Source organism: Perognathus longimembris, chromosome 28 (assembly GCF_023159225.1).
Source record: "Perognathus longimembris pacificus isolate PPM17 chromosome 28, ASM2315922v1, whole genome shotgun sequence".
Lineage (NCBI taxonomy): Eukaryota > Metazoa > Chordata > Mammalia > Rodentia > Heteromyidae > Perognathus > Perognathus longimembris.
Window position 1 is genome coordinate 75,161,024 of NC_063188.1, and position 13,708 is coordinate 75,174,731.

A 13,708-nucleotide genomic window follows, 5' to 3' on the forward strand; every position below is an offset into this window, starting at 1 on the left:
CCAGCACTCCCTTAATTTATTCAACAAATTTTTCTTGAGCACTTTTATGCTCCATGGCTGTTCCAGGTGCTGAGAAAATAGCAGGGATGAAAAAGGTCACCATGTATGTTTATAATCTGTCGTCTTTCAGGATGGGAAGACAGATATCAAAACATAGTGATATGAAACAATAATGGTAGGCTGTATTTTGCACTGGTAAGAAAGATAGAAAAACGGAAAGGGAGAAGGGAATTGATGAACACGTTTTTCTCCCTTCCTGGGGCATAGGCCAAAAAAGGGTAACTGCCAAGTAGGGAAGCCAAGTGTTGCAGCATGTACATACCTTCACCAAGAATGGCGGCACATAATCTGTAGCCCCAGCCACTTGATTGCAAGAAATAGGAAGATTAGTCCAGCCAATAAGGTTCAGACTGGCCTGGGTCTTAAAGAAAGCTGTTAGTTTTAAACAGTGGAAAGAGAGACAGACAGACAGGAAGATAGACAGACAGACAGATAAACAGAGACAAACAGAGACACTGGGAAGAACAGACAGAGACATACAGAGTATCAGAAGCAGAGAGGTGGCCCAGAGTTTTGAAGATTTTAGTCATTGGTGGCTTGGAAGTTTTCTTTGGTGCTTGTGGAATGGCAGCACGTCATGTTGGAAGAATGTGGCAGAGGAAGTTGCTTACCTATGGTAGCCAAGAAGGCAAAAGAGTCAAAGAAAACCTGGGGCAGTTTCAATATTCCCTTCAAGGGCACAGCTCCAATGGAAGGGCACAACTTCCTTCTGCTAGGCCCCACATCCTAAAGTTTCCTTCACCTCCCAACATCCCCAAAGGTCAGAGATCAAGTATTGCACACATAGGTCTATGGAAGACAGTCAAAGTCTACTGTATAGTAGTAGATGATGCTCCAAAAGGGTCTAAGAATATATCTCAGTTACAGGTGCAGAACCTGACCCAGTAGCTACAAGAAGATATAATAATCAGAAGAAAAATAAGTGGAAATGGATTTGTTATTGCAACAAACCAAGAATGCATCATACATAATCTTTACTTAACTAGAGAGTTAAATATAAGAAGCCACAAATATTCTCAATTATGGAAATTTTTCATAGTTCTGGATCAGTGTGGACTAAACCAAAGTATTCTCTTGTTTCTAAGAATTATGCTTCCTCTAGTCCTTCAGTGAGGAGCAGGGGAAGGCTGAACATTTCATCAGCTACAACACAACGTGACAAATTGGGTGATTTTTTTTAACAAATTAGAAATTGGTGTTCTCTTAGTTTAGAAGGAGTTTGGATGCGATATGAGGGAGACAGAAAGTCAAATACAATAATATAGATTTCTTCGCCCACCTGGCCACATCTGCTCTCCTTCTCCCCCTCCCCACCTCTTCCCCCCTTTCACACCTAACACCCCCCTCCTTCCCCCTCATTCCACCAACCCCCCTCCCACAGGATAGGTGCTGGCCTCTTTTCCATGTGCATCTGCAGCCTATACTGGGGATTGGTAGTTTGGAATAAACTTCTCTTTCCTACGTGAAGACCATGTGGTAATTTATTTTCACATAACTTAATTAAAATCTAACAGTACTAGTCTCACAGACTGTCCTGCCCAAACTGGCTTTGAACTGCAATCCTCAGATCACAGCCTCCTGAGTAGGTAGGATTGTAGGAATGATCCACTAGCACCCACATCCCTTTTGATACTGCCAAGGTGCTTGTGCCAGAGGGAGGAAGCATCACATGCTTGATATAGAAATAATGTCGCCTATTTACACCAGTCCTGCAAAAACATCCTATCTTTTACACATTTTTCTTGTGACTAAACTGGAGTATTTTGCTTAAAAATAAACTTAAAGAAATCTGAAGAAAATAAATTCTGTCATTTACTCTAAATCATCCTGGGAGAGGACTTCTACACCAGAGGACTACAAATATCACTGGATAATAACAATGAGACACACCAGAGGTAGTGACAGGAAAAACAGCTGCCTGCCAAGAGTTCAGGTCCTATTTGTAGCATTCCATAACAAACCAGAAAGATAATGAATTCTGTACCTTAGCTCCTGGGGCCAGAGGCTGCTTCTTTTTAGATTCCTCATTTTGGACAAAATGGTGAGTTAAAGACACAGCTACTCTAACAGTGTTATTAATACTCACCACCTATGTTGGTTGCACTTAAATTCAGAATCCTGTTTCTACATTGTGAAGTATGTTATGTCTGTGTTTGTGACATTTATGGGAAAAATAAACAGTGAGGCTTCTACTGTACCACTCCAGTGTCTGCAGAAATTAGGCCTTTTCTCCTGAGAACAAACAGTAGTCAAGCATCTTGTATCTCAGACCACCTTGTTCTTAAGCAGTCTTTCCTCAGGCATGCCTTTATATGCTGAGTGTGTATGCCCCTGAAACTTAGCTCCAAAGCATTTATTCTCTTGTGACAAACCTGAGCTTCCTTTCAGGGCTAGGAAGGCAGAAGAGGCTGTTCCATTGCAGTCCATGGCTCCAAAATAGGTAAGACTGCTAACAGAACTAAGCATTGGAATACCAGGCTTTTGTGGGATCTGGAGAACTCTTTCAAGTTCTATGTAAAGTCTGAGCTGTCTGGAGGTGCAAGAGTTCATTTTCATAAGATAGACAAAAAAGATAGTATCTGAAGGACTGAGGAAGATATGGAACTCATAGCCAGTGAAGTGAGAAGATAGAAAATGTCCTAGGCATGCTGAGAATGTGGCTTAGAGGTAGAGTTGTATGCATGAAATGTATTTGATTCTTCAGCACTACATAAACAGAAAAAGCCGAGAGTGGCACTGTGACTCAAGTGGTAGGGTGCTAGCATTGAGCACAAAGAAGCCAAGGACAGTGCTCAGGCCCAGAGTTCAAGCCCCAGGACTGGCAAAAAAGAAAAAAAGAAAGAAAGAAAATGTTCTAGGCATGGAAAAGGTGAAGGGTGTCATGCTAGGGGAGGAAATATTAAACACAAACTACTGGGAGTCCCTGCTTCCAACTAGATGTACTTACACCGCAAAGAGACAAAGAAAGCAATTCGAAGTAATATCTATGGTCCAAATACTTGTGGGAAAGTACAATGGCCTCTTTTTCAGCTCTGCTGGCTAAGCACATGTCAGACTTTCGCATAATTACTTATTCTTTTCAGCTCTCCAACAGCAAGGCCTGCACACATGTTCTCTTCCTTGCTGCTCTTTCCATTTCATGAAAAGCAACACTTGGCACTCTGTCATGACCAGCCACTAAGTTCTGAATTCTGGGTTTTCTTATTTTTTATTTTTAATTATTTGAATGGAGTCAAATTGTTATACCAGTGGTTTCATTTGTTATTTGTCCAGGTATGAATACAATGTACCATGCTCAAAATTATCCCCTCTTGTCACTCTTCTCCATCTCCCTGTCCTGTTCCCAAATCAATCTCAATAAGCTAAACTGTTTCATTTCCACACATGTACATCTAGGGTTTTGACAATGTTTCCCTCCTTCCCCCTCACCATTCCTCTTTCCTCCTTCCACTTTTTTTTTTTTTTTTTTTTTTTGGCCAGTCCTGGGCCTTGGACTCAGGGCCTGAGCACTGTCCCTGGCTTCTTCCTGCTCAAGGCTAGCACTCTGCCACTTGAGCCACAGCGCCGCTTCTGGCCGTTTTCTGTATATGTGGTGCTGGGGAATCGAACCTAGGGCCTCATGTATCCGAGGCAGGCACTCTTGCCACTAGGCTATATCCCCAGCCCCTCCTTCCACTTTTACCAGGCCCCAGAAAAGACCTTTCTGCATTTCCTACACGTTACACTTGTTAAAGTAAATATTACTTGCTCAAAGATGCTTCATCATGGCATTCATGATATTCATCATAGTATTTCATGTATGCGCAGCTCATAATTTAATCAGATTGACATCCACACCTACTCTCACTTTTCCCAACTGCCAAACCTCTGTCATACATCAGCTTTCAAGTGAATTCAGTTTTATCATCTCCATTCTCAGATGCAATCTGTTCTTGTGTTGTTCATCTTATCACATTCTGTTTTCTACCCACATGCTAATAATCAAACATACACAGAATTTCTTCTATTTTTGTCTCTAATGTTCAATCTTTCCCCCTATAGATAAGCTTTTCAAGGACTCTTTCAAGTCCTTCTCACTTTTCTACATATTATTTCCTACTTAAAGCTTTCCAGAAGGTACATGAAGAGTGAGAAGGCTATAGCAATTCCTAAGAAATAATTTCATAAGAGAGATGAGTTAACTCTCCGGTTAGTTTTTGGTTTTACAAAAAATTTTATTGGTTGGATACAAACCTTTATTGTGTATCTATTAAGTGAAATGCAACAGTTCTGAGGTACAAGGAAGACAGAGAAGTACTTCTCAAAGTGAAGCACAGCCCAAATTCTCTGGACAAGTGCTAGGTGGTAATATCATTCATCCTGCTTTGGTGACTAAAAGGGGATCATGGTAGGAGGGAAAAAACTCTCAGCTGAGAGAAGGCTATGCATAGATTATGTTGATGATGGAGATCAGGATGTCTAGGCATAAGGATTCATTCTGTGGGGATAATGAGTGAGCTAATGTGCAGGTTGGAGCTAGGGATGGTGATTGGGGCTTGCTAATGGTATTAACTTGTGACACACCAAGAACCACCTAACATTTTAGCACTGGGTTAGAGAATTTCTGAAGGTATTTCCAGTCCAGTGGAATTGTATCAGTAATCTATTGCTATATTAATAGATCATCCAAAGCCTAGTGCTTTAACATCCACTGAGGAATTTAGTTCACAGTTCTTTAGTTCTGGGCTGGTCTCAGTGTGCTCATTCATAGACAACTTCATAAATGGCTCATAGATGGTTGCTTGTCTGGTCTGGAAGACATTTTTCCTGGTAGTTGGACCCTTGGGAATATTCAGTCATGGGTTTCTCATCCTTTAGCATAATAAGCCTAGATACTTCATGTGGGGGCAATGAAATTTCCCAAGGAGAGCAATAAAAGTGCCAAGGAAAGCAAAAGTGGGAAAACTCAGAAATGTAAGTACTTAGCAAATCCACTGGCAAAATGACTAGCAGCTATTCAAGGAATCAGATTCACTGCTTGGTGAAAGGAACAGCAAGCACATATAGTCATAAATAAATGAGAATAAAATAGAGTAAGGAGTCTTTTTTGTAATCTAGCATATTCTTTGGTGTATATCATTTAGCTGTTTAAGGATTTTTTTGCTTAGCTATGAGATGATCAATATCTATTTTAGTATTGTCAGTATTTCTTACTGCACAAGATAGCCTCAAGATCCAGTGGAAACAAGGGACCCAAGAATTTCAGCACAGAGCCACAGAGCATAAAACCAAATGTTGAGTATGGGACTATGGGCACTGTATTGTGGTATATATACACTGGGAATGGCCCTGCTGCAAGAGAAAAAGAAAGTTGATAACTGATACCTTGTATAATAACCATTTCCGACTACTCATGACATTGGGACCATTCTGCAAATACCATGTCATTTTTTTGGCCTGTCCTGGGGCTTGAACTCAGGGCCTGAGCACTGTCTCTGGCTTCTTTCTGCTCAAGGCTAGCACTCCACCATGTGAGCCATAGCGCCACCTCTTGCTTTTTCTGTATATGTAGTGCTGAGGAATTGAGCCCAGGGCTTCATGCATATGAGGTAAGCACTTTACCACTAGGCCATATTTCCAGTCCCAGTACCATATCTTAAAGACTTCGAAATACAATCAATATGGGTACCAAAATGAGGGGTAGCAATATATTACACCTGTAGGCCCAGATCTCTCAAACTTGGCCACTTTGCCAGACCTTCATAACAGAGACACTCACCAGGCCACATTATGCACAGGAGTGCATTGGATACCTGTCCTAATTTCCATAACTCTGCCATTCAGAAATCCCTGCTTTCTGTATCCAGGCTGTGAAAGCAGACCCTGGTCACCACAACAACATTTCAGAGAATCTCAGCAGCCCAGCTACCCTTCCAGGTTGGGCTCTCCCATGATATTTGTCTATACAAAGTGCTAAGCTTTGAAGCAAAGCATTCTGAAATCCCCATATTCTACAACTGTTACAGGTCTTTTTCTAAGAAGCCATACTAACTCAGCAGGCCTTCAACTCTGTAGCCAGTTCAAAGCAGAAGGCCCTGCCAAAGGCAATAAAGCAGTCAGAGAAAATCACCAGTACCTGCCTTCTATAGCCAGGTGAAAATACCAGGCCATACCCACACTGAATAAGCCAAATCACCAGACTCTGCAATGTGCAGTCATGCCAAACTATCATGATCCTTTCTTGCCCACCAAGTCCATATTATCAGACACAGCCCCTTCTTTATAGCTAGCCCCAAGCACTAGGCTTTGCCCTGTGAAGGTAGGCCAAATCATCAGCTAAAAGGTAAGCCAATTCAGTATGACCAGTGTTTCAGAGTCAGAGAAAACTGTGCGGCACTGCCCTTCAAAGCAACCAAGACATATGATGTGCAGCCTTCTGAAAAAGGGCCACTATATATGTCTTTGTCTCCATAGCCACTATACTTCTCCAGGATATCTCATCTGAATTTATATCAGGCCCCATTCTCAGGAACCATGTGACTTAACCAAATATCACTCTTCTGCTGTCTCTCTTCTTCATCTGCAGAGACGTTGTTCTGGCTATTCCATTCCACCACTACATTGGCCTTGGGAAAGCTTGTATTATAAAGCAGCAAACCTGCTGCTTAGGTCCTCCTCTCCTCCCAGTCTGAACTTTTTTATTTTCAGGAGTTTTTCTTTATCTTACTTTTTTGGCATATTACTTTCTCTGGCAAGAATTTTTCCACCTCTTCTCCTAGGTTCCCCCCTCTCCCCTCTCCATTGGATATTCTACACTGAGCTCCTCTTCCTTCTCCCAAATTTGGTTGTTTTTGTTGTTGTAGTAGTAGTAGTTTGTTGGGTGTTTTTTGCCCTGAGCTCAAGCTCCACTCTAACTCTGCTAGCTTTAGGTAATCCATTCTCTCTGACCTTCATGCTGTGAATCTTTCCTCTTCAAAAGGTATCTGAGCCATAGGCTCCTGTGAATGTGTTCCATGAACCCCCCAAAGTGTGCATATACATAAACATTTGGTAAAAATGTAAACTATTGGGCTGGGGATATAGCCTAGCGGCAAGAGTGCCAGCCTCGGATACACGAGGCCCTAGGTTTGATTCCCCAGCACCCCACATACCGAAAACGGCCAGAAGCGGCCCTGTGGCTCAAGTGGCAGAGTGCTAGCCTTGAGCGGGAAGAAGCCAGGGACAGTGCTCAGGCCCTGAGTCCAAGGCCCAGGACTGGCAAAAAAAAAAAAAAAAAAATGTAAACTATTGGGACTATTGTCAAAATCACTATGGGGATAACACAAAAATTACTAAAAATAGCACTTCCATACAACAAAGCAATATCATCTTTGTACATTTATCCTGGAGAATTTAAGTCTAATACTACAGCAAACCCAGCACTCTTTACAACAGCCAACCTTCATTTTATATTCATTTCATCAAATTGTTCTATTATTTGGTCTTTGCTAAGGTAGAATTTATCATTAGATACCTCTTCTCAAGAAGTTTAAAAAGTATTTTATGGCATAGTCTTAAGATATTTATGATATAAAGCAGTTGTAATAAAGCAATGTTTACAAAGTATATGTCAGATATATTACTTAAAAATATCCATGATCTACATTGCAATTACTTTATCTTGTAAGGGATAGTATTTCTAAATTAGTTTATAAATAAAAGGGTAAGATTGATTAACTAAATTTGAAAGTGACACAGAAAGGGAACTGAAATTTACTTATCCCAGTTTCTAGCTAGAGAAATAGCTGGCCGGACAACAGATCTGAACAGAACCACTCTTGGTGCTGCTGTGTTTCCAGTGCGACCCTCTGGAAAAGACACCATCTCTGAGAGAGACGCCACACCACCTCGAGGCTTGAGCACAGCCATGAAGTTTGAGGTCGAGATTGTGGACCAGGCATCCGTGCATCACTTCATGGGTGAGCTGGGAATGCTGTGGGGATTCAGGGAGGATCTGGAGGAGGCAGAGATCAGAGTGAGGCAGCGAGCGGTGGGTTGTGGTTTCAGCTTTCGGGGCACGGGGACGTGGTGGGGAGAGGAGGTTTGGCCACCATTGCAGGGATGATGGCATATACCAGTCAAGGCTTCTGAAACTCATTTCAGATCATATGATCCTCGTTCCACCACTCTAATACACACTTTTTTTAGACCAGATACAGGGGCTTGAACTCAGGGCCTGAGTGCTGCCCATGGCTTCTTTTTGCTCAAGGGTAGCACCCTACCACTTGGGCCACAGCGCCACTTCTTGTCGGACCCCTTTCACCCTCGCTCGTATCCCACCCCTTCCCGCCGGGCAGAAAGCTGTAGTGTGGCCCAATGTGCAAACCTTGGCGGTGCGTAGTCGCAAGATGCCCCTCCTCCCCTCGCACACTTAAAGAAAGACACGGGAGTCACGCGTGCTGTCTCGGGTTAAGCTTCTGGAACTTCTGTTTAATAAGGGGAAGGGCAAATGCATTTATAGCATTAGTGACAGTGGGAAGAGGAGGGACTTGGAATGCCTAGCTAGGCACTAGCGATTGGCTAATGAGCTGTCCGTCCAAGAGCGACACCCTAGGACCTCCCCCAAGGTTAATGTCATGTCTCATAGAATCGCCATCCCCCTGGGTATGGCCAGCGCCATGGTGGCACACGTGCTTACAGATGGAGGGCGGGGCTGGCTTAGCTCCCTCTTCCGGGGGAGGTTCCAGACCTGGGGAGAAGGTAGAAGTGGATAGCAGCCAAGCAGCCCCAGGGCAGGGGAAGGGGCCTGCCTCTTAGGTATAGCCAGACCCCAACAACTTCTGGATTTTTCTATATATGTGGTGCTGAGGAATCAAACCCATGGCCTCATGTATACAAGGCAAGCACTCTAGCACTGGGCCATATTCCCAGCCTCCCTGAGTTTTTTTGCTCAAGGCTCACACTCTACCACTGGAGCCACAGCACCACTTCCAGCTTTTTGGTGGCTACTTGGAGATGTGTCTCACTGACTTTCCTGCTTCGGCTGACTTTGAATTGTGATACTCGGATCTCATCCTCCTGAGTAGGTAGGATTACAGGTGTAAACCACCAGCACTGTCTCACTTCTGGATTTGTTGTTGTTGTTATTGTTGTTGTTGTTGTTTAGTGATGATAGGAGCTCACAGCCTTTCCTGCCAGCGCTGGTTTTGAACTGTGATTCTCAGATTACAACCATGAGACAACAGCGCCCTACTCCAATACACATTTTTATTCCTCATAGACATCCCTTAGCAGTCAGACCTCAGTTCTTCCCACCTCTCAGACTTTGCCAAAACTTGTATGCTAAAATTTGTTTTTAGTGCCCTGCTAGGTATCCAGCAGTTAATATATTCATGTGGGATGTATAGTTTCTTAGGTACTCCTTAGTTCTTGAACCTCACTATCTTAAATATAGTGTGTGCTGCAAGCCCTCAACATGTGTTGGGACACTACCACCATGTCAACTGTTGCATCTCAGTAAAGTGCAAATTTTGTAAGATAGTGCATGTGCACCTTTGTAATTCTTTCCTTTACCCTTTGCTGTAGATGTTATTACCATGGTAGGAAACATGACCAAAACCTGGACCCTCTGCATCTGCCCAGATAAACTGATTTTCACTGTTTCAGAAAATCAGGCTATTGAAAGAGGGATGAACTTGTGGTGTGAATTGCTGCAGGTAAGTAGGACTTCCTGAGGCCATAGTCTCCTCCATTCCAACTTGATAGGCCACAGGTGCCTATTTTCTTCTGTAGGAGCGTGTTTTCAGCAAATTTCAGTTGGAAGGCATCTCTTCAGAAAACAATGAGATAAATTTGTGTGGGACACACCTGGATCAGAAAGAGGAAGTCAACTAGCTGGCCCCGCCTGTTTCTCAGTCCTGGGGCCACGTGTGGCTAAGATGGTGCATGACGATGAACCCAGAGGCAGTTCTGTGGGCAGTGACAAAAAATCTGGCCGCCTCTAGGATTGGTCCCTGGCTCTTCCGCCCTTACGGACAGCTCGTGCCTCCCCTTACAGTCCCTAGATAGGCGCACATACACCCCTCCCCTTCCTGCCAATCTGATTGACTCTTGTGCCTTATAAGTTATATGTGCTCCCCCTCAATAAACGAGATCATGTACTGACTTGTCTCCCAGACGCAGTCTGATTGTCCTCTGGTGAGGGAGGGCTGGGTGAGGGTGGTCTGTTGACCCTTTCCTTTCTTGGCTCGTCTGGTCAGGGTGTGCCTTCCCCATCTCTCCCGCAGGTCAGGGGAGCACGGGGGGGGGGCTAAAAACCCCGACATATTTGGAGCTAGGATTAGAAAATTTACCTCAAACTTCAGAAGCTGCCAAGAATGCCAGAGCCTTGACAATCAAGTTGACTAATAAACACCCTGAGAGCCTAGTCGTCTGTATCGAGCTGGTGAGTGGAAGGTTTTCCAAAACCTTGGCTTCATAACAATATTTTAAAGCTATTTGGTTTTCTCTAAAATAAAGCATCTGGTACATGAGTATTTTTCTCCATTAGAGTAGATTCCTTGTGCTTTAAAAAAATTATGTGTTCACACAGTATTGAATCAGATGGCAACTGCTGTTTCCAAACCATAAAACTTGCAGCATCTCTGTTTAATGAGATATTGTCACCTAGTGTAGAAATCAAATTTCTGTTTCATTTAGATATTTTCCCTTTGTGACTCCTCTTGGCATTTCTGCTTTAATACCTTAAATTATCCACTTATATTTTCCTAACACATTTGCATAATATACCACTATCAGACAAGTTTAAGGTACACCTCCTCATCACTGGACAATCCTCCTGTACCTCCTGCTCCTTTTCTTCTTCCTCCTCCTCTTTACCCTCCCCCACCAGCAAAGTAGTACATGGGTACTGGAGGAATATCCTTTTTTTTTTCTTTTTTAGGATATATTTAAACAATATTATAATACTGTTTTATACTAGCAATGTTATGAGTATATATAGTAGATGTAGTATCAATTGAGAAGAAGAGTAGAAATCTATCTTTCAGGCTAATATTTACAACTCTAACCTCTCCCTTCAGACAATATAAAGATAGAATGTCAGTTTAAAATAATGCTTGAAAGTTGTGCTGAAAATATTTAATTGTTTAAAATGATATGCAAGAAGGTCTGGGGACTTTTATTTTCTATGGAAAATATGTTCTGATTTTTTTATTAATTAAATTTTGTTGAAAGGGGTTGTGCAAAAGGGGTACAGTTACATAATAAGGCAGTGAGTACATTTCTTGTGATATCTTACACCCTCATTTTTCTTTCCCTTCCCCAGATCAGGTAGGTATATATACAATATCCAGTGTACCAAAATCATATATAGTAACCACATAGCATACGCCAAAGGAAATTCACCTAGAACTTTAAATGTAACATCAACAATAGAATCCTCTTCTGTCCTCTTGGAGTTGTTTTTGCTTATACATAATGTAAGGTCGCTGACCCAAACCTGTGGAAATACCATTTGAAAAGTAGTGTTTTTGTTTCACAGACCTGGTCTCTACTGTTTCCCCCACCAAACACACACCCTAACAGTCATTTATCAAGGAGACCATGCCCCTTTGTTCTCTGTGTTCTAGGCTTGTCTCGCTCAACATTATTTGTTCAAGTTCTGACCATTTCCTTGCGAATACCAATATTTTATCATTTCTAATCACTATGTAGTATCCCATTGTGTATAGGTACCACATTTTTTGTATCCATTCATCTGTAGTGGGGCATCTGGGCTGTTTCCATATTTTAGCCATTGTGAATTGTGCAACAATAAACATGGATGTGCAGATGTCTTTTTGCTATCCTGAGACTTGTTGTTCAGGATAGATACCTAAGAGTGGTATGGCTGGGTCATAGGGTATGTCTATGCTGAGCTTTTTGAAGAACCTCCATACTGTTCTCCAAAGTGGTTGTACTAATTTGCACTCCCACCAACAGTGGAAAATGGTTTCCTTTTCCCTGCATTGCCTCCAGCATTTGTTGTTGCCTGAGATCAGAGTATAGGCCGTTCTAACTGGAGTAAAGTGGTATCTCAGTGTTATTTTTATTTGCATTTCCTTTACTGCCAGGGATGTTGAGCATTTCCTCATATGTTTCTTTGCCCTTTTTATCTCTTCTCCTGTGAAGTCTCTCTTTAGCTCCTTTGCCCATTTAGTAGTTGGTTTACTGGGTTTGGAGGGGGTTAGTTGTTTTAGTTCTCTGTAGATGATGGATATTAGACCTTTGTCTGTTGTTGTGCTGGTGAAGATCCTTTCCCATAAGATTGGCTGTCTTTCTAGGTTTGTGGCTATATCTTTATCTGTGCAGAAACTTTTTGTTTTGTAGTAATCCCATTTGTCGAGAGACTCCCATATCTGTTGTGCCCCTGGGACTATATTCAGGACGTTCCTACCTGTGCCTATAAGTTCTAGAGTCTCTCCTACTCTGTCTTTCAGTAGTGTCAGGGATTCAGGTGTGATGTTGAGGTCCTTAATCCATTTTAAGTTTATCTTGGTGAATGGTAATAGTCTAGGATCCACTTTGAGTTTTTTACATGTGGCTGCCCAGTTTTCCTAGCACCAGTCATTGAAGAGGCTAAGTTTTTTCCATTGTATGTCTTTAGCTCCTTTGTCAAATATCAGCTGACTGTAAGAATGTGGCTTTTTTTCTGGGCCTTCTATTCTATTTCATTGGTCTTCAGGTCTGTTTTTATACCAATACCAGGCTGTTTTTGTTATGATGGCTCTAAAATAGAGCTTGAAATCTGGTATTGTGATTCCTCCTACGCTGCTTCTTTTGCCTAGAATTGCTTTGGCTATTCTAGGTCTTTTGCTGTTCCATATGAATTTATGGGTTGCTTTCTCTATTTCAGCAAAGAATGTAGCTGGGGCCTTGATGGGGATTGCATTGAATTTGTATAACATTTAGGGCAATATGGCCATTTTCACTATATTGATTCTGCCTACCCATGAGCATGGGAGAACTTTCAATCTCCTTGCATCCTCTTTGATTTCCCTTTTTAGATTTTTATAGTTCTCATTAAATAGGTCATTCACGTCTTTAGATAAATTAATCCCTAGGTAATTTATTCTTTTTTTAGCTATTGTAAATGGTATTATTTCCATAATTTCCTTTTCTTCTTGTGCATTGCTGGTGAACAGAAAAGCTGCTGACTTTTGTGGGTTGATTTTGTATACTGCTACTTTGCCAAAATGGTTTATTAGATCTAGGAGTTTGGGGACTGATTTTTTTGGGGTCCTTCGGATATAAGATCATGTCATCTGCGAATAGGGATGGTTTGATTTCTTCTTTGCTTATGTGGATCCCTTTGATGTCCTCCTCTTGCCTTAGTGCTATGGCTAGGGATTCTAGCACTACGTTGAAAAGAAGTGGGGAGAGTGGGCATCTTTGTCTTGTTCGTGAGTTTAGAGAAACTGGTTTTAGTTTCTCCCCATTTAATAAGATGTTAGCAGTTCTGTTTTATATGGCTTTTATTGTTTTAAAGAATGTTCTCTCTTTTCCTGTTCTGTCCAGGGCTTTTAACATGTATGGGTGTTGTATTTTGTCACAGGCTTTTTGGGCATCGGCTGAGATGATGATATGGTTCTTGGTCTTAGCTCTGTTGATGTGGTGAATTACGTTTATTGATTTGCGGATGTTGAACCAT